This window comes from Macaca fascicularis, chromosome 18 (genome assembly GCF_037993035.2).
Source record: "Macaca fascicularis isolate 582-1 chromosome 18, T2T-MFA8v1.1".
NCBI classification, from domain to species: domain Eukaryota; kingdom Metazoa; phylum Chordata; class Mammalia; order Primates; family Cercopithecidae; genus Macaca; species Macaca fascicularis.
Window position 1 is genome coordinate 79,159,323 of NC_088392.1, and position 21,122 is coordinate 79,180,444.

The 21,122-nt window shown below is 46.1% G+C and overlaps 1 protein-coding gene across 1 annotated transcript in view; it reads right to left on the minus strand.

Moving 5' to 3' along the window:
* GNAL (G protein subunit alpha L) overlaps window positions 1–21,122 on the minus strand; it is a 202,595-nt gene that overhangs the window by 135,221 nt on the left and 46,252 nt on the right. The window lies entirely within an intron of this gene.

Consider the following 21,122-nt stretch of genomic DNA (forward strand, 5'->3'; position numbering starts at 1 on the left):
ACTCTTGCTTCAACTTCTCCTGCTACCGGCTGGTTTCCCTCAAGCAAGCCAACACCTTCAACTCTGTCCTACCTGAACCACACAACACCTTCCATCTCACGCCCCTTGTTAGTTCCACCCGTTTTCCTCCTGCCCACCGCAGCCAAGAGTTAGAAAGGTCGCGTCTGACCCCGCCTGTATTCCCCTCCTGCTACTCCCACCTCAGTCCCTGGCAGCCTGGCCTCCACATTCACCCCACAGGGAAAATACTCTCATCAAGGGCATCTAGGTCATCTCATCCACAAGGTTTGGTCTTTATTTTCTTCGCGTCTCTGTGGCTCCTGCTTGGACTCCTCCTAGAGACTACACTGGGTTTCAGGCTGTCCCTCTGGCTGGTGCATCCGGGCTCCTCCACCCAGGGGTCTGAGCGCAGCCTCTCAACCCGCACACCTGTTCCTGACGGGCTGACTGCATCCTCCATAGTCTGCCCACTCAGCTCTCACCGCACCCACCACGGATCCCTAGCCCAGCCCATCCTGCTGACCGCCACCGTCCCGAGACACACCACCCCCACGGTGCCGCCAGTGTCTGGAATTCACCTTGCCAAAGACTGAGCTCATGCCCCGTGCCACCCTTACACCTTCTACCTGCTCCTTTCTCTCTCTGTTCTTTCTCTTGAATAAGGGCCCCTAATTTTCCAAACCAGAACGGTGGGAGTTATGCCAGACTCTATTTTCTCACAAACCCCAACAGTTACTGCATCCTGTTGAGTATCTGTCCTGTTCTTTCTGTGGCGTCTGCCACTGCTGTGGTCTTAGATTACTAATAGAGCTGGATTTCAGAGGCCTCCGGAGGGTTTCCACTGCCTCCTGTCTCATTTCAGTGCACCTTGCACAATGCTGCTACTGCGGTAATACAAACCCAGTCACATCACTGTCCCCATGATCTACAAGCCCCGGGCCTGGTCCTTCTGGCTGGGTTAGTATAAACTCTCCGCTTCTTAGGGCGTACCCCATCCCTCCTAACACTCCCAGTTCCTGAACAGGCTGGTCAGGTGCATGTGCTGCTTGTGTCTTGGGAATACCTGGGGACTCTCTTTTCTGGGCCAACCCCTAGTTATCCTTCCAGCCTCAAGCTGGGCCTCACTGCCTACCTCACACTGGGGGTTAAGCATGTCTTCTCATGCTCTAAGGGAGCACCAGAGTCTCTGCTCGTCCCACCCATCACCTTGCATTGTGATGGTTTAACTGTGTCCTCAAAATTCCACTAGACTGTAGACCCCTTGAGGGCCGAGGCTGAGCCTGTCCTGGTACCTGCCGCACCTGTACCTGGTTCAGTGCCTGACCCAGAGGAGATGCTCTGGGAATATTTGTCAAGGGAATGAATGACGTTATGAAAGCCAAAGATAACTCCAGCTCAAAGTGTGAATTCTCATCAAAGGAATTTCATGACCACACGTTAAACTAAAAAAACATTTGTTCAGTACAGTACTTTTCAGTAAATATTCCTACTGAAAATAAAAATACATTTTAAAAAAGCAATGAATTACTTTTCTAGACATAGGCAGAAGCAAACATACAGTGTCAGACTCCATTCTGAGCTAGGTTAAAAGTTCAAGTTTTGTGGAAGGAGACTGTTTAGCACAGTTTCCACAACTCACATCTTGTGAGTGTGTAAACACATATATTCACACATGGCAATATCAACCCAGCATGCGCTATGGCTAGTGGGGCAGTGAGAAGGGGAGATTTTTTTTTTTTTTCTTTTGAGACACAGTCTGGCTCTGTTGCCCAGGCTGGAGTGCCATGGCATGATCTCGGCTCACTGCAACCTCTGCCTCCCAGCTTCAAGCAATTCTCATGCCTCAGCCTCCCGAGTAGCTAGGATTATAGGCACCTGCCACCACACCCGGCTAATTTTTTGTATTTTTAGTAGAGATGGGGTTTCACCATGTTGGCCAGGCTGGTCTCGAACTCCTGACTTCAAGTGATCCAACCGCCTCAGCCTCCCAAAGAGCTGGGACTATAGACCTGAGCCACAGTGCCTGGCGAGAAAATGTATGTATCTATGCTTTTTTTTTTTTAAAAAAGCATAGAGTAGTGGGATTTTTATAAGGATTTGCCAACTTTTTTAATGTCAAGATTTCTATAAAATGTTGGAGAGCAGGGGACAAAATAAATCCCTTGAAAACTTATAAAGGGAGAATTATATTAGAACCTGAAGCCACATTTTTAAGGCAGTCTGATATTTAGTTTCCCTAAAAATATAGCAAAAGATTTCCACTTGTTCAGATTTAGCGATCACTGTTAAAGATAAATTCTATACTTGAAATTTAAGAAGGATTAGGTAAACACATGTGATGAAAAATATACCAAAATATACCCAAAAGGTTAATATATTAATAATACAATGATAATGTGTGTGCTGTAAAACTGCTTCTAGTTATGGAGTGATTGCTGGCACTGGGTTAAATCGTTTCCATGGAACAATTTACTTGGTATTTGCCCTAAAAGGTGGGAACTATTGTCATCATCATTTTACAGAGGCTGAGAGGCTGAGTAAGAAGAGTACCTGGGACACAGACCCTTGTAGCCTGGCTGCAACATTCGCACTATTACCTGCATTGTGTGCCACAACACATTGCCAACACTCTAAAACATAAAAGCACTTTCCTTATACAGTGATGAGACATTTCTTACAAAAAATGCAAAGCCAATCTTAGCCTATTTTCAGGCAGGAATTCAAGACACCTTAAAACATTTTTTAACCCAATCACCTGACCTTTTTCTAGTCTGGTCTGGGAAACCATTCTCATGTGTGTTTAGAACCATTGGATCAGCATCAGGTGTACCAGCTGGCCACCTGGAGCAGTGGGAGCAGGGCTGGGGAGGAGGGTACCAAGAGCAGAGTGGCTCCGGCTCTCAGTGTGAGCGTCTGTTGCTAGGCAACCGCAGCAGCAGCATTGCTCTCCTCGGCAACACACCCACCTGCGGGGACCCAGGGCTGCCCTGGGAGCTGCGGGCAGAGGGTCCAGGCTGACTGCGCCAGAGCCAGGAAGAGAAGGTCCTGGTCACCTCATGGAGAATTTGAAAGGCACAAAAGTAAAACAGTTGTTTCCTCACTCTTGTTGAAGTTCAAGACATCTAGGAGGTCTCAGAATTCTCTTTCTTTCTCTCTCTCTCTTTCTTTCTCTTTAAACTTAAGACTTTTATTTTTTTCACACCCCAGTAGGCCTGGGTGGTTGATTTTCCTTGCTCCCCTATCCATCCCCAGTACCCCTACCCTTCACAATGAGAAGAACATTCGCTGTTGCTCTTTGGCTCAGAGAGCACCTAGGCTTAGGCAGCTGACTTACAGTGGATCAGTGAGCGGGCGTCCGGTACTGGCTCAGCCACTCAGCCCTGCCTGGGTAGTGGCGTTCAAGCCTTGAGGGCAGGAATAGAGTTCTTTGACTTTAGGATATTGAAGGGAAATTTCTGGCCCACATTTGCTGTCATTGCATCACCAACCTGATGTTCAACATATTCCTGTAACACCTTAAACCAGGCATTCTTATTCCATCCCTGAAGGCTTCTTTTGTTCCCCAGAGAATATCTTCAGGGTATCAGATTAGATTCCTCAAATGTCTCTTTCAGGAGCTGTTTCTCCACCCCATCTTTGGAGTTCTCATTTCTGGTGGCAGAGACATGTAACAGGAAGAAAATCGATGATGCAGCCACCAGACTCTCAGTTGAAGGCTGTGGGCAGCGTGGGCAGTTGGATCTGCGCTGAGAACATCAAACAAATAGAGCTCCTTCAGAGGCCCCTGACTCTCCTCAGCCTCATGAAAATATATGTAACCCTGCGTAAGTTCATGTGATCTCTGTCCAGAGAAAATCACCATGCTACCTGTGTTCTTCCAAATCTACTTGGAAATTAAATACTTACCTACTGAAGTGTGAACTGTTGTCATGTCCTAAGTTTCCAAGGAAAATATGACTTCATCCAGAGCCTGAGTGCCTTCCTCAGAGTTCAAGAGGGTTTCATGATGTTCACTTCCAATATGATCTGCCACTCTTCCAGCAACCAGTAAATCCGGCCTGCCCTCCATGCCCGTCACAAATATCTGCAGTGTCCTTTGCACCGCGTCTCTTTCAGCTGCTTCACCTGGGTGGCAGCAACCACACTAGAGTCCAAGCCCCTAATAAAATGGAGTCTATCCTTCTGTCTGTCGTCAAAATTGTCCTCCTCCTTTTTCTCCCTCTCCTTCTTCTTTCTTCTTTTTAGAGACAGGGTCTCACTGTGTTGCCCAGGCTTGAGTGCAATGGCACAGTCACGGCTCACTGTAGCCTCAACCTCATAGGCTGGAGGGATCCTCTCGCCTTGGCCTCCCAAGTAGCTGGGACTACAGGCATGTGCCACTGCTCCTGGGTAATTTTAAAATTTTCTGTAGAGACAGGGTCTTGCTATGTTGCCCAAGCTGTTCTTAAACTCCTGGGCTTAAGCGATCCTTCCACCCTGGCCTCCCAAAGCGCTGGGATTACAGGAGTGAGCCACTGCACCCAGCCCTAAATGCTTCTTAATATCGTGGTTGAAAAGGAACCGAAGCTTGCTCTTCAAAGTTTCTGTCTCTAAACCTGAGAAGAGTTTCTTCACTGTCACAGGGGGCACGCAGAGGTTGTGCCTACAGTGATGATATGTAGCCATTTCCACAGATGCAACTTTGCCATTTGCCTTTAAAACCAAACTTCAGAGTGTCCCAAAAGAAAAGGCTCCACTTTTTTTTTTAATACAGACTCTCGCTCTGTCACCCAGGCTGGAGTGCAGTGGCGGGAACTCCGCTCACTGCAAGCTCCACCTCTTGGGTTCACGCCATTCTCCTGCCTCAGCCTCCTGAGCAGCTGGGACTACAGGCGCTCGCCATCACGCCTGGCTAATTTTTTGTATTTTTAGTAGAGACGGGGTTTCATCATGTTAGCCAGGATGGTCTTGATCTCCTGATCTTGTGAACCGCCCGCCTTGGCCTCCCAAAGTGCTGGGATTACAGGGGTGAGCCACTGCGTCCGGCCGAGGCTGCACTTTTAAAAGGGGAGTCGTGGAGTGCTCCAATGGAACAAGAACTTCAGCTCTGAACACACAACCAAAATCCACCTTGTGTTATGGCTTTAAACAAAACCCAACTCCCTAGGTATCTCTGCCCAAGAACACTTTCTTACTGGCAGTATCTAGCAAAGTCATTGCAAACACATCATCCAACATGCAAACTATTTGCTCAGTTCTCTTTTGTCGTAAAGATGACAATTATCTCACCATTCACGTTGGTCTGGTGTTCAAATTCAAAACGGTATTGCATCTTTTTTTTGTGGTTGTAGCTTTCACTATTGTAACAGGTCCACAAATATGGATATTTCCTCACTCATATTGGCTGCATTCCAAATAGCTGATCAACCACTGACAACTGGTGAAATCCAAAGGAGCAGCTGTTGTGTCCACTGGCATTCTCACAACGAAATGCGTGTGAACAGAAAGGCAGTCATCGCTGCCAAAGAGGGCCCAATGCCATACGTGGTGCGGGGAAGCCATGGGCTCTCAGTGATTTATTCAAATGTGATGGAAGAGACTAAGCACCAGTGGGTCAGGTTGGAGGGGACAGTGGGGGCCAGGGCTGCAGAAGGCATCTCAAAAGTCTGAATGCATTTGAAAGGTTAATTATTTAAATTTCTCTTATCCTTAGTTTTGTACATTTTGAATAATAATTTTCTTTCAGTCCTTCTGATTGAAGATGGCAAATGTTTAATAAAAGGTCACCTGTTCTCTGGTTAGCTGAGCTCAAGTCCCCAATAGCAGTAAGAAGGAAATTTGTTTCCCATTATAAGAAGCCTCCCACCCCTGCAGAAATTTAATTAACCACTGGATGAAAGGATGAAAAAATTCAAGGCAGCTGTTTCAGTTCATGACAGGCCAAGATCCAGGAGATGGCTGTTCAAGTTTGAAAACTGACTAGATGTATGTATAGCACAAGCTAGTGGATGTGTGAAATATTAATTTAAAAAAATCAATAGAAAATATAATAACTGGTCTTTCTGTAGTCTTTATACTTGAAAGGTTATTAAAGATGAAAGCTGCACTGAGACTTTTGGAACAGGTACATCGACAGTTTTAACGCCTATCACAGTGGCTCACACCTGTAGTCCCAGCACTTTGGGAGGCCAAGGAGGGGCAGATTGCCTGAGCTCAGGAGTTTGAAACCAGCCTGGGCAACATGGTGAAACCCCAATTCTACAAAAAATACAAAAGTTAGCCAGGCACGGTGACATGCACCTGTAGTCCCAGCTACTTGGAAGGTTGAGGCAGGAAGATTGCTGGAGCCCAGGAGGTCGAGGCTGCAGAGGGTCACGTTTGCATCAGTGCACTCCAGCCTGGGTGACAGAGTGAGACTCTGTCTTTGAGGAACAAAACAGTTTACGAAAGGTGAATGGTCACTAAATTCAGTGCACTAACAATGCTCCAAGAAGCCGATAGCTACAGCCTGAGAGTTGCAAACAACTGGGTGGTGCCGGAGTTGTGGCCATTGAGTGACCCATGTGCACACATTCCTCAGCTGGGCTCCCTTCGTGACATTTTAAACAATTTGCTGTTGTTTTATCTCTTTTTTTTCTTAGTATCTTGGTGGAAATAACCTAAGTAGATGATCATTCATTTTTAGCAGCAGAGATCATCCCGTGACCTAATTATAATACACTTTAAAAAATCATGATAAAATTTTTAACAATTTTTAGAGAAAAGCAGGGAAACATTTTTCCATTTTCCTTTTCTGTACATAATAATCTGTGATCAAATATTTTAGGATGTATTGAAATAATTTATCTTCTATTTTTCTTACCCCTATAACCAAAGTAATAATTAAGGAGGTTTTAGAAGTATCATCTGTAAAGAAGAATAACACATTCTTCTTTAACTCACAGCTTTAAAAACCAGAAATAACACTGAATCAGTAGAAAAAGTAGGTTACATGTCTCTGATTTCACCCCTTGTCCAAAAATCCAGGACTGAAATATTCCCACTAAAGCATTGGACTCAGTGGCACAGATAGGAGTTTAATTACTGTGTTAAAACAGAAGGTGGAAAGGCCATTGAATATGTTAAAACAAGACCAAACAAAAGCGTATCCCATAAAGCATAACAAGAGGAACCTGCAAATAGAATGAACTATCAAGGTCTTACAATTCAAAAAAATCCCTGAAAACCACCAAACTAGGTCAGGCTGTGAGGCAAGGGCAGGTGTGGGAACCACTGGTGTATTTTAAGAGAAACCGCACACATCAAAGTTGCATTTAAAACACATTTTACAAACCAGAAATCAAATAAAGTGCCCGATAATTTTCATTTGAACAGTGAAAATCAGCAGCCTCATCTGTTTCAATCTGCTGTTTAACCTCAAATAGCCTAGCAGCATTTTGGACTACAGCAGATACTCAAACACATGTTGTTTAGCCAATGTGTTTTAATACCAAAGTGAAGTTTCAAAACCAGTCTAAAATGCTTTAAAAATGGTGCTTTCTTTACTAGCTAACAACAGACGAAGTAAAATGTAAAAATTTTTCAAGCAAATCTACCATAGATGAACAAAGTTTCTATCTGAAGGAATATTTTATGATAAAAAATAATTTTAGCACTTACAGACGGTTCTAGATACCCTGACTTTTCTATTCTTCAAATAATTATATTCACAAACATATTTTAGTATAAAGTGAGTATAAACATATTTAGTACAAAGTCCCTTGATTTGGAGCGAAAAGACACAGGAACAATGTGGTCTGCATTTTAAATGCCTAACAGTGGTGGGTTTTTTTTTCTTTTTTTTTTTTTGGATCAGTGAGCACTCCTGTGGAAAATCAAAGGTGTGGTGACATGAATCTCAGCACCAACACCTGATGTCATGTGGCCCCTAGGCTAACACCTGGTTCCATATGAATCCTAGCACTAACACTGATCCAATGTTGGAATTCAGTAATGTCTGTCTGCCTCACACTGTTCTCATATTTTAAGCAAATCATGAGAGGATATACTGTAAGGGAAGATGGTTCCTAGGGTCCGACTTCATGTCCGCATGAAAAGGAAAGGAAGATCCAAGTAGTTGAACACATGGATATTGCTACCTACAGGCCATCACCCATAGAGATGTATTCCAGAAAGGCTAAGAACACTCTAAGACCAATTTCCTAAGTTTCTGTGCAGTTGAGCAAGTAAGACTAGCACAGCCCACTCACTCAGAGGGCAGCGTGCCAGGATGGGCATGAACCGAGGGCCAGGTGGCGCGGGAGGGACGCTGAGGGGTGTGTGAGGGTCCTTGGAATCGGGCAAAGCTTCACCCAAAGCCGGTGTTGGGGGGGGGGGTTGGACCACATGGAGAGAAGGTGCACATTTCAGGTGAGGAGTCTCTGCAGAAGGTACAGGCAGAGGGAAGGGAACTGGTATCGCCCAGGAGGCAGGCTGGCAGATGACGAAACTCAGTCTCGGAGGTCGGGCAGGCAGATGAGCTGCGGAATGCATGTTCTGGGCTCGCCAACTTTTCCTCAGAGGCGGCCCCTGCCCTGCCCTGGGTGCAGCATAGCGGCTGCTGAACAAGAATGCCGGCAGAGGTCCCTTTCTCTGTTATTCTCTGTCCTTCTCGGTGCATGGGTGAGGGTGACAGTACTCCCCCCACGGGGCTGTGGTGAGGATTAGATGGACTGATTCACCGCATCACAGTGCCTAGCAGGCAGCAAGCTCCCAACACGTGGCCTGTGGTCATTATGACGATCATCCAATAGGAATTGAACAAATATATATCCATCTTATCCCTCTCCACCAGGCAGCATGCGGACATCCTTGATGATTTCCTAACCTTCTCTGCTGGGCAGGCACGTGAACAATGAACTACAGTACAGTCAACAAAGACCCACTGCGGGCCTGTGACACTCAGATGAGCACAGTGTAAGCGGCTGGCTGGGAACATAAAGGTAACAAGGCATACCAGGAACTGTAGAAAAATGCATATGTGATGGGCAAATGGATAAGCAAAATGTGGTAGAGACAGAAAGTAGAATGGTGGTATCCACCGGCTGAGAACAGAGGAGAAATGAGGAGTTCGTGTTTAATGGGTACAGGGATTCAGTTTGGGACGATGAAAAATTTCTGAAGATGGATGGTGGTGAAGATGGCACCATGATGCAAATGTACTTAATGCCACTGCACTGTACTCTTAAAAATGGTTTAAATGGTAAATTTTATATTGCATATATTTCACCAAAATAAAACAGAACAAAATGCACATGTAGAATTTTCAGCACAGCAATTGTGGGAGAGTCTCCTGATGACAGTTGAGTGACTTCAATTCCTTGTTCTTAGACACATTTATGCAGTTATACTTTTACACCAGCAGGTGACAACACAAAGCCTGGGGGACAGATGGAGGCTTTGAGGTGCTTTTAAAGCAATGCATGTTCACTCATTCATTCATTCATTCATTCATTCATCATAAAGCATTCTTTGAACACCTACTATACATCTAGCACATTTCTATGCCTTGAGATTATAAGGATAAATAAGACATTGTCCCTGATCCCATTAATTTAATAGTCTAGTTGTGAGGGCTGGACCTGCAGTCAAGTTCTCTGAATTCTGTAACAATTACAGTGGGAGCACAGAGGAGTTTGTGTGGTCAATTCTACCAGTGAATAAAAAAAATCATTTCCTTTTTTTTAGAGAAATTTATGCTAATATTTGTAAGTCACTCTTCATTTTTAAAAGACACTGAGAGGTGCTTTTTATTTTCAGCATCTCATTTGATGATTATAAAATGCACCATATTGCCTACAATTTGGTCCATAGCTTTCGCAGGGGTCTGAAAGGGTAGAGTTCTGTTGGATTCCAAAGCCTCCACCCTTTCCAGGATGAACTCTGAGGCCTCTTACGGATTTTAAAAAACCACACCATTCTCTCTTCTACTAATTCCAAAAGGAAAAATCAAACAAGCCTACCTCCTTTCCCACTCGGTTAGGCAGATTAATCTGCATATAATGACTGATGAATTAATTATCTCTTTGCCCAGTTGCCTTAGCAACTGGTTTCTTTTAGAATTTGGTTTAGTTACAGAGTTTAAAGCAACAGTATTCCTTGTAACAGAATATTGAATTGTCTATGAAATTAAACATAATATAAACTTTTCTCATCCCAGGTAGGAACTATGGGCCTTTCTCAGAGAAGCTGGAGCGGCTCATCCTAAAACTTGCTGGACTGTTGACAAAGAAGAAGGGGCACAGAGCTTCATCTTTGTCTATGTTTGCATTGCATGGTTTGCTTTTATTTGTCATTACATAGCAACATTTGATGGATTTAAACTATAGATAAGTTGAGACTAACATTCAAAAGGGATTCCCTCATAGTGCACATGAATTCCAAACAAATTTAGATGTATTGATGGTTGAGCAAATGAATAAATGTGTCATGTTGTGAATAAGAGCCAGGATTTTCAGAAAGGAAGAGGCAACACACACATATGGAATGAAGAGAGGCAAGAAAGAGGCCTGTGGGGATGGACTGGAATTGCAAGAATTGGTAGGAGCTCATGATTTCTAAAATATACATAGACACACTCATGATTCTGTCCACACATGGGCGTGTGCAAGTGTATTTGTGTGCCTGTGTATGTTCGTCCCTGTGTATCTACATGCATGTACTTCCTACTTCTGTCTGCTGAAATGCCAAGAAGTTAAGACTCTCCGTAGCAGCGAGCAGGGACAGTGCCTGGATCTTGGTCACCCTTAGAGAGATAGCTCACTGGGGGTGTGGGGTGTGGAGTGGGCAGGGCAGGGTAGCTACGAGCTAAACCTGGAACATTGTTATGCCAGAAAGTAAGGAAGTGTAGGCACACCACTAGCACACAAGAGCTGGACTGCAGGGGCTCTCCTTGGCCAAATCTGGGATGATGTGGCACTGAAACGGTTCAGTACAGTAACGAATTCTAAGCCACTGAAATCTACAGGCCTGTCAGGTGTCCCTGCCAACGACAGACAGATAAATACATAGACAAGGAAGGACTCCAGCCAAAGGCAGCTAGCGAATGCGGAAGAAGGGCTGGGACAGGGGACGCCTCCTTGGCGACCACCGTGGGGCAGGGTGGGTCGGGTGGAACTGGCAGCAGGTGCTGACCGCAGGCGGAGGTTTTAATGAGGAGCAGGAGGCCTGCATGGTCTTCAAGTGCCTCCCCATAGAGAGCTTATTAGAGGCAAAATAAAAAGGACAGAGTAACTGCACAGTGGAGAAACTGGACACCAAGTTGGGTCATCACAAGGGACCCCACCAATGCGGGAGGTGTGCGCATCACAGGCTTCCACAGGCGAGACCCGGGAAGGACACCACAGAGTGTACGCCGTGTTCTAGCCAGAAAGATATTTCCTGGATTTAAGTCAGGAGGAAACATCGGGCAAACCTAAAATTAAAAAAATTAAAGGATATTCTTCACAAATGCCAATGTCACAAAGAGCTAAGGAACTATGACATCCTAGTACAATCCCTGCAATCCTGGGGGGGGAAATGCTGGAGAGCACACGCAGGGGCCGACTGATGAAACCGCTGTGCGGATGACGACGGGTCAGACACACTGACTGTCCCAATGTCCAATCGAGGGATTTTGAGAACTGTACCATGGTCACGTAAGGGAATACCCCGCCCCTAGAAACACACACGGACGTCCCTTAGGAGTCAAGGGCCATGATGGCCACAGCAAGCTCTCAGAAGAATGAGAAAGATCCACCTGTCTACACCTCCACCTGCACATCTACAGGATGTATGCAGATGAGAAGGCACACAGGGAAATGTGAACAACAGGCGAACCTGGGTGAGGGGCATTTAGGAAGCCTTTGAAGTCTTATTCTTGCAACTTCTAAGTTTGGGATTGTTTCCAAATAAAAAGTTAAATCATGAGAACAGCCTCAGATGCTCTGTTCTGTAAGAATTTCCCTGAATCTGAGCACCAGGTGCCCCCAGGGATCTAGGCTGCACAGGGCAGTCTCTGGGCCCTCACCTGCCCTCGTTCAGTGGGCCACTGCCGTCCTGCCTGGCAACCCGCACATCCTCCTCATCCTCACCCGCTCTGTACGGACTCACACCACACCATTTTCCAATTCTGCCTGGAATGAGTGGCTCCTCCTTTTCCCTGGGGAATTACAGCTTCGAGAGGAAAGGCTTGGCTGGGTGTGGTGGCTCACGCTTGTAATCCCAGCACTCTGGGAGGTCAAGGTGGGCGAATCACTTGAGGCCAGGAGTTCGAGACCAGCCTGGCCCACATGGTGAAACCCTATTTCCAATAAAAATACAAAAAATTAGCTGAGTGTGGTGGGTGGGCGCCTGTAATCCCAGCTACTCAGCAGGCTGAGGCAGGAGAATTGCTTGAACCTGGGAGGTGGAGGTTGCAGTGAGCTGAGATAGGGGAGGCTGGGGCATGTCTGCCTGGACAGTGAGCTGGTCATGAAGGTGCCATGTTGGGCTCTGCTCACGGAGGTCAGGCCATCCTAGGTGACAGCCCTCCCCTTGGGGAGCTTGGTGTCCAGCCAGAGACACTGCTGCCCACAGCAGACCTGGCCTGGCCAATGCATGCTACAAGAAGTCAAGACACAGAAGCCAAGGGCCTGGGGTCCAGTGGCCCAGGCTGTGCTTGCACAGGAGCCTAAATGCTGGAGGAGGCCTTTGGGGCCTGCTTGGGACAGTGGGACTTTTCGTGTGGGTAGCGTAGCCTAAGTTCATGTTGGGAGCCCGGCAGCCAGAGGAACTAGAGGACAGAAAGCCTGGAAACAGGGTCTGGGGGAGGTTTTGATATTAAAAGAGGAAATGCAAGTCAGTTCTTCATCTGCTAAGTGATGAGCTACCAGCAGGTCTGTCAGCCCCAAGTCCACTGCCTTCTGAGAAGCAGAGCCCGGCTGCCGGGGGCTCTGCCGGCCTGCAGACCCACTCTCTCTGGCCCAGGGGGCTGGCTCTGCAGACAGCCTCCACTGGTTCCCTGGCCAGCTCCTGTGGGTGCAGGGGGAATGGCAGGGTGAGGGGAGGAGGTCAGGGTCCTTCCCTCGTTCCCCCATGCTAGGCTGGATGCCCTCATCAAGCTGTCTTCAGTAACCTGTTGTGAGGGGATCGTTTGTTTTCTGCCAGATTTCTCAACCAAATGGTTCCCTTCCTCTGGGCTGACATGTCCCTGTGCCCGGCCCAGGGCTTGGGGAGCAGAGCCATCTGGATTTCAGTCCCCACGGCTACTCTGGTCAGATGACCCTGTGCGGATGGAAACCTGCGCTGCTGTGTGGGGTGGCCCTGGCACGCTGGCAGGTCTGGGCAGCTTTGATCTGACAAGGGCTGTGCTTTCAGAAGGAAGGCGAATCAGTGGACTGGAGAGACGGGGAGAGCGGGCAGGAGGGCAGTGAAACCCACTGCAGAGACCCCGAGGTGCAGCCAGGGAGGTGAGCACAACAGACGTTCAGAAGACGGGAAGGGAGAAACATTTAGAGAGACTTGGAAGACCTTGGGGGCTGATGAGACTTGAAGGTCAGGGAGAGTGAGATGAGAAAATGCCTTAGGATTCTTAGAATTTGACTAGAAAACAATATACACAATTTAAGGCATTGGTAGGCATTATTGTAATGAAGCAAGCTATTTTCTCTTCTACAAAGATGATTAAAACATGCACAGTAAGCTCACTGTATATATAGTAGTCCTCAGATGAATATTTAACAAAATGTATTTTTTAAAGTTTGCAATACTCCATTTACCCGCATGTGATTGTTACACATTGGATGCTGGTATCAAAATATCTCATGCAACCCATAAATAGATACACCAACTCTGTATCCACAAAATTTAAAAAAATTGAAATAATTCCAAGCTCACAGAAAGAATAGTATAAAAATGTTCCACATAGTCTTCACCCAGTTACTTCAATTGTTAGCATTTTGCTACATTTGCTTTATCATATATTTTCCCTATCTGAATGTTTTCATATTTGTATTTACACATTTTTTCCCCTGAACCATTTGAAAGTAAGCTGGAGCCACTATGCCCTTGTCCATGTGTATTTCCTAAGGCTGAGATTCTCTTACACGACTACAAATGTTGCTACAGTCCTATTGCCTAATCAACTGTCCATATCCAAAGTCTGCTAACAGAACCGCCGGTGTCCTTTGTAGCAATCTCCCCATCCTTCCAGGAGCTGGCCCAGGATCACACAGCATTTAGCTGTCCTGTTTCTCCTCTAATGCAACTGGGAAATTTACACCCTGCAGTTGACATGGGAAAATGATTGTGAAGGTTGTTCTTCATGAGCTAGAGGAAGTTACCGTCGCCACCAGCAGCTTCTAAACAGCAAGACTCAATCCCTCGACACACCAAGCACCTTCTGCAAGCAGGGGTTACAGAATTCAAGTACAAATCTTTCAAAACAACTGCTGTACAAATGCATTTTAAAGGTATGTGATACTTTAAATCTTAATTAAAATAAAACTAATACTTCTACATAGGAAAAAAAATAAAATCACAAAGAAGTACCTTTAAAAAATAATAGAGATAGGGTCTTGCTGTGCTGCCCAGGCTGGAACGCAATGGTGTGATCATAGCTTACTGCAGCCTCTGACACTTGGGTTCAAGTGATCCTCCCACCTTGGCCTCCTGAGTAGCTAAGACTACAGGTGTGTGCCACCACGCATGGCTAATTTTTTAATTTTTTGTAGACAGGAAGTCTCACTATGTTGCTCAGGCTGGCCTGGAACTCCTGGCCTCAAGCAATCTTCCCGCCTCAGCCTCCCAAAATGTTGAAATTACATGTGAGCCACCATCCCTGGCCAGAAGTATCTTGAATAAAAGAAGCCTCTCTCTCTGTGGGAAGAAAATCGACTAGATTTGGAGATGTACTGGCATGTTAACTCCCAGAGTAGGCTGCGGGACAAGACAGAGAGTAGTAAACTCTGCATATCAAATCACTATGTTAATGGATTCTTGTATATGAATGGGGGAGGGCTCCAAGGCATCCAATAAACAACTGTGACCCGGGAAAGGAGCGTTTCCAGTTTTCCTGTCTGTCCTTTTCTATTCTCTGAACTTTTTACTGTGACCCTGCATTCTTTTTCTTTCTTTTTTTTTGAGACAGGTTCTCACTCTGCAGCTCAGGCTAGAGTGCAGTGGCACAATCTCGGCTCACTGCAAACTCCTCCACCTCTAGGGCTCAAGCAATTCTCTCAACTCAGCCTACTGAGTAGCTGTTACTACAGGTGCATGCCACCACACCTGGCCAACTTTTTATAGTTTTAGTAGCGGCAAGGTTTTGCCATGTTGCCCAGGCTGATCTTGAACTCCTGGGCTCAAGTGATTCTCCTGTCTCAGCCTCCTAAAGTGCTAGGATTATAGGTGTGAGCTATTCTTTTTAATTAAAGAGACCAATGAGCAACTCTTATTTAAATGATCCATTCCTCATCATCACTCTCTTCACTGAGCTCAACTCACTTATTAATACCACTTATCAATATCTTAACAGGTTGGGCGCAGTGGCTCATGCCAGTAATCCCAGCACTTTGGAATGCCAAGGCAGGTGAATCATTTGAGGTCAGGAGTTCAAGACCAGCCTGGTCAACATGGTGAAACCCCGTCTCTACCAAAAACACAAAAATTAGACAGGCATGGTGGTGCAAGCCTATAGTTCCAGCTACTCTGGAGGCTGAGGCAGGAGAATCGCTTGAACTTGGGAAGTGGAGGTTGCAGTGAGCCGAGATTGTGCCATTGCACTATAACCTGGGTGATAAGAGCGAAACTACATCTCATAAAAACCCCACAAAAACAATAAACAAAACCTTATCAAATGCCCGCTGATCCTCACGTCAGCCTGCCGTTTTCCTTGTGCTCACCTGAGTCCAGCCTTTCCCTTTATCTAGGATGCTCTCCTCCCACTTCTGTGCATGTTCTATACTTGGTTCAACCACTCCTGCCTCAAGGGGACTCTGGTCTAAATGCCATTTGCCCTTTAGCTTCCTGCCTGGTGTGGTTCTTTGTGAATGTATGGTTTCTCCAGTAGAAAAAATCCCCCCAAAGGCTATTTCCTACATGCTCATCAGATCATTGATGCTTACTGAGTGAATTACAGAATGACCCCAGCGGTGGTCCTGCTTAGGGTCCGGTAGTATTCCCTTTGCAACCTAAAACCTCACCTGTTGAACGATGCCATGAGATCTTCAGAGTCCGAGGCGAGCCTATGAAACTCCCATGCTATCTAGAATGCAAGCTATTGCTAATTTCTCTGAACTTGCTGCTCTCCAAGGACATGTCATTTAGGCCACACAGCCGTGCTCCATCCCTCGGGGCCCAGACATGATTGCCTCCACTGAATCCCTTCTCTGTGATTTGATCCTGTCCTGTAAAGAAAAACCGGGCCGGGCACGGTGGCTCACACCTGTAATCCCAGCACTTTGGGAGGCCAAGGCGGGTGGATCACGAGGTCCGCATATCGGGACCATCCTGGCTAACATGGTGAAACCCCATCTCGACTAAAAATACAAAAATTAGCTGGGTGTGGTGGTGGGTGCCTGCAGTCCCAGCTACTCAGGAGGCTGAGGCAGAAGAATCTCTTGAACTGGGAGGCGGAGGTTGCAGTGAGCTGAGATCGCACCATGGCACTCCAGCCTGGTGACAGAGCGAGACTCTGTCTCAAAAAAAGAAAAGCTTATTGCTCTTCCCTAACCCCCAATTCCATCAAGAAACCACCAAGCCTCTGGAAAGATGGTTTCATCTGAACTAAGAGCTGTTTCAAAAAGGATAAGGCCACCCCACACCTTCATCCCTTCTGGTGCAGCTGGGGGCCTCCTCCAGGAGAGAAATGACCGGGCAGTACTGCAGAACGGATATAGGACCCATCCAGGAATGTGCAGAATCACACGTACACACAAGTTCTGGGCTTGGACTTTTTTTTTTTTTTTTTTTTTCAGTGATAGACATAGAGGATACAAATGCAGTTTTGTTGCATGGATATAGTGCATAGTGCAGGCATCACTTGAATAGCCTACACTCTACCCAGTCAGTAATCATCCCTCCCTCCCTCACAGCCTTCCTCTCCAATGTCTGTCCTTCCACTCCTGTGTCCACGTGCACACATTGTTCCGCTCTCACTTATGAGAACATGTATTTGACTTTTGTTTCTGAGCTGTTTCACTTAGAGAATTACCTTCAAGACATGATTTTACTTTTTTACAGCTGAATAGTATTCCATAGTGTATAAGTACCACATTTGCTTCATCCAGTCATCCGTCGATGGACTTGGAATGTTTTTAAGACAGAAAAAATATTCGCAGAAGAGGACAATGAGAACACACCAGTGAGAGGCTGGGACCTTGCTGCCGTTCAGCTCCAGCTCTAGAGAACTCGCTGTGTCCAACAAGCCCCCCAGCTTCGCCTCTGCTCTCTGCCACCTGGGTACAGCATTCCAGCAGACAGAGCAGTTTAAAGGGTGAGCAGAGGGAACCCTTTCATATAGCAGGAGCTTAACACACGACAGCCGTCCCTCAGACACAGCACCAGAGGCCCACACCTCCAAGCCCCCAGTCCACGGCTCCCCGCGCGCGGGCGCAGCTTGGTACATCGCGGGAGCCTCTCCCTCGCCCGCGCCCCTGGGCCACAGCGCCACCTGCCGGCCGCTCGAGAAACAACCCGACTCCGAGCACAGATCAGCGTCCTCTCTTCTTACGTCCAGGCGTCCACGGCGGACCAGGCACCACTACTTCCTTCCCGGCAAGTTTTATTTTTTATTGATTATTTATTTACTTTTTTTGAGACGGAGTCTCGCTCTGTCGCCCAGGCTGGAGTGCAGTGGCCGGATCTCAGCTCACTGCAAGCTCCGCCTCCCGGGTTTACGCCATTCTCCTGCCTCAGCCTCCCCAGTAGCTGGGACTACAGGCGCCGCCACCTCGCCCGGCTATTTTTTTGTATTTTTTTAGTAGAGACGGGGTTTCACCGTGTTAGCCGGGATCGTCTCTCGATCTCCTGACCTCGTGATCCGCCTGTCTCGGCCTCCCAAAGTGCTGGGATTACAGGCCTGAGCCACCGCGCCCGGCCTCCCGGCAAGTTTTATTTCTTCTTTTCTTGCTGTCTGCAATTTCTGACAAATCAGTTAATCACTGCCCAGAAAGCTCCTATTTCATGCATACATAACTGTAGGTATCCCTATACCCACTCCTGCGTTCCCGCCTTTCTATTTTTGCTGTTTCCCTCTTGATGAATTTCCCTGTGCTTCTGCTCATGCGATTGCTGTAGTTAACTTACTGTGCTTCTCCTCAGTTACTGGCTTCTGCTGACTTAATATTTACATCGACAAAACAATGTTTCAAAGCATATTAACATTTTCCTTTGAACATTCCGTCTATCCCCCCTCCATTTGTAAATGTTGGGAAGGTCCATATTTAGAACCATGTAGTTAAAACTTGTTAGCACTGAATATTGCTAACATACAACACAATTGAAATGGTAAAATCAGGGCACAACTTGACACTATTCCTTTTTGAACAGATACCCAAGGGTGAGGACAGACTAAGCGTAGAGTTATGCGTGCTTAAGAACAAATGCTCTAGTATCCAGAGTATTTAAGGAACGACCACAACTCAACAATAAAAAGGACAAATAACCCAATTAAAATAGGAACAAAGGATTTGAACAGACATTTCTCTAAAAAAGATATACAAATAACCAATTTGCATATGAAATGATGCTCAAAATTATTAATTAGGGAATTGCAAATCAAAAGCACAGTGAATTACATCTCACATCCACTAGGATGGATATAATAAAAAAGACAGTAACGGCTGTTGGTGAGATGTGTAAAAATCAGAACGCTTCATACACTGCTGGTGGGAATGTAAAATGATGCTGCCACACTGGAAAACTGTTTACCTTTCTCTTAAAAAGTTGAATATAACAGTTACCGCAAGACCCAGCAATTCCAATTCTTGGTAATACCCAAGAGAAATAAAGCATATATTTAGACAAAAACTTGTACACAAATGTCCATAGCAGCATTATTCATAAAAGCACAGAAGCAGAAACACACAAATGTCCACCAATGATAAATGGTATACCTATATGATGGAATATTACTCAACCACAAAGAGGAATGAAATAGAGATGTATGTCACACACAGATAAAAACATTATGCTAAGAAAAAGAAGCTAGTCACAAAAGAGCACGTATTATATGATTATTTATGTCAAATGTCCAGAATAGGCAAATCTACAAAGAGAGAAACTAGACTAATGGTTGTTGGGAGGAAGAGCAGGAGGGGAAATGGGGAGTGACCGCTAACCGGTCCAGGGCTTCTCTGTAGACTGATGAAAACACTCTGGAATTAGATATTCCCGTCCTTCAGCCGTGGGCTCCCAAGGACGGTGGTGATGGTCCCACAACCTTGTGAATATGCTCAACACACTGAATTGTACAATTTCAAGAGGTGTGAATTTATGGTATGTGAGTTATTTCTGCATTGGGGGAAATAAAAGAACAAATGGCAATCTTTCTAGATTGGAATTAAATTGCATAGTGGGATTTCTATGTTCTTTCTTCTGTTTTGTCAAGGATTATATTCGACCTATTGTAAACTAAAAATAAAATCCTAAGGCCCCCCACTGACAGAATGAAGCTTCTTGGCCAAGGGTAACCCCAGAAAAACCTTAAAACTGAATTCCCACTGGGGCACGGTAGCTCACGTCTGTAATCCTAGCACTTTGGGAGGCCAGGGCGGGCGGATCATCTGAGGTCAGCTGTTGGAGAACCAGCCTGGCCAACATGGAGAAACCCTGTCCCTACTGAAAACACAAAAATTAGCTGGGCGTAGCGGCGTAAACCTGTAATCCCAGCTACTCCGGAGGCTGAGACAAGATGATCTCTTGAACCCAGTGGGTGGAGGTTTCAGTGAGCCGAGATCACACCACTGCCCTCCATCCTGGGCAACAGAGTGAGACTCCATCTCAAAAACAACAACAATTACAACAACAACAAAAACTAAATTCCTGGCCATGATGGTAAGGGAAGTCACACACGCCTCATACTCCATTCTTTTTGGAGTTTAGGCACAAATGACTGGAATTAACATTAAAACAGAGATCATCAGGCTAACACAATAGATTCTGTGTGGCAATAAAATACTAGATTATAAATAGGACCTAAGGCCATGCTAGGCAAGGGTTAAGTCACATGCTGCAAACTATGAAAGCTTGCTGAACGTTTTCGTTTGTTTGTTTGTTTGTTTTTAACTAACCCGGTATGACACGGCTTATTTTCCAATTTGACTCTGGTATAGCATCACATGACAGATGGCAGACCCCCTTAACTTAAGCATCCTTCGTACTGACTTCAAGTCTTTATTTTATTTTTTTCCTTTTTGAGATGGAGTCTCGCTCTGTCACCCAGGCTGGAGTGCAGTGACACGATCTCAGGTCACTGTAAGCTCCGCCTCCCGTGTTTGAGCGATTCTTCTGCTTCAGCCTCCCGAGAAGCTGGGACTACAGCTGCACGCCACCATGCCTCGCTAATTTTTCTATTTTTAGTAGAGACAGGGTTTCACCATGTTGGCCAGGCTGGTCTCGAACTCCTGACTTCAGGTGATCCACCTGCCTTGGCCTCCCCAAGTGCTGGGATTACAGGCATGAGCCACTGTGCTTGGCAAGTCTTTAGAAAAACTTAACTTGGCCAGGTGCGGTGGCTCACACCTGTAATCCCAGCATTTTGGGAGGCCGAGCCAGGCAGATTACCTGAGTTGGAGACCAGCCTGGTCAACATGCAGAAACCCCCAATCTCTATTAAAACTACAAAAGTTAGTCGGATGTGGTGCCGGCACCTGTAATCCCAGCTACTGGGGAGGTTGAGGCAGGAGAATCGCTTGAACCTGGGAGGTGGAGGCTGCAGTGAGCCGAGATCACGCCACAGCACCCCAGCTTGGGTGACAGAGGGATACTCCACCTCAAAAAAACAAAAAAACAAAAAACAAAAAAAGAAGAAGAAAGAAAAACTTAACTCTTTCAACCCACTGCCAACTAAAGCATCCCTAAAACCCACCTATGATTTGTAGGCCCCTGCTTCCAGATACCTCGCTTTTTGGGGCAAACCAATGTAGAAT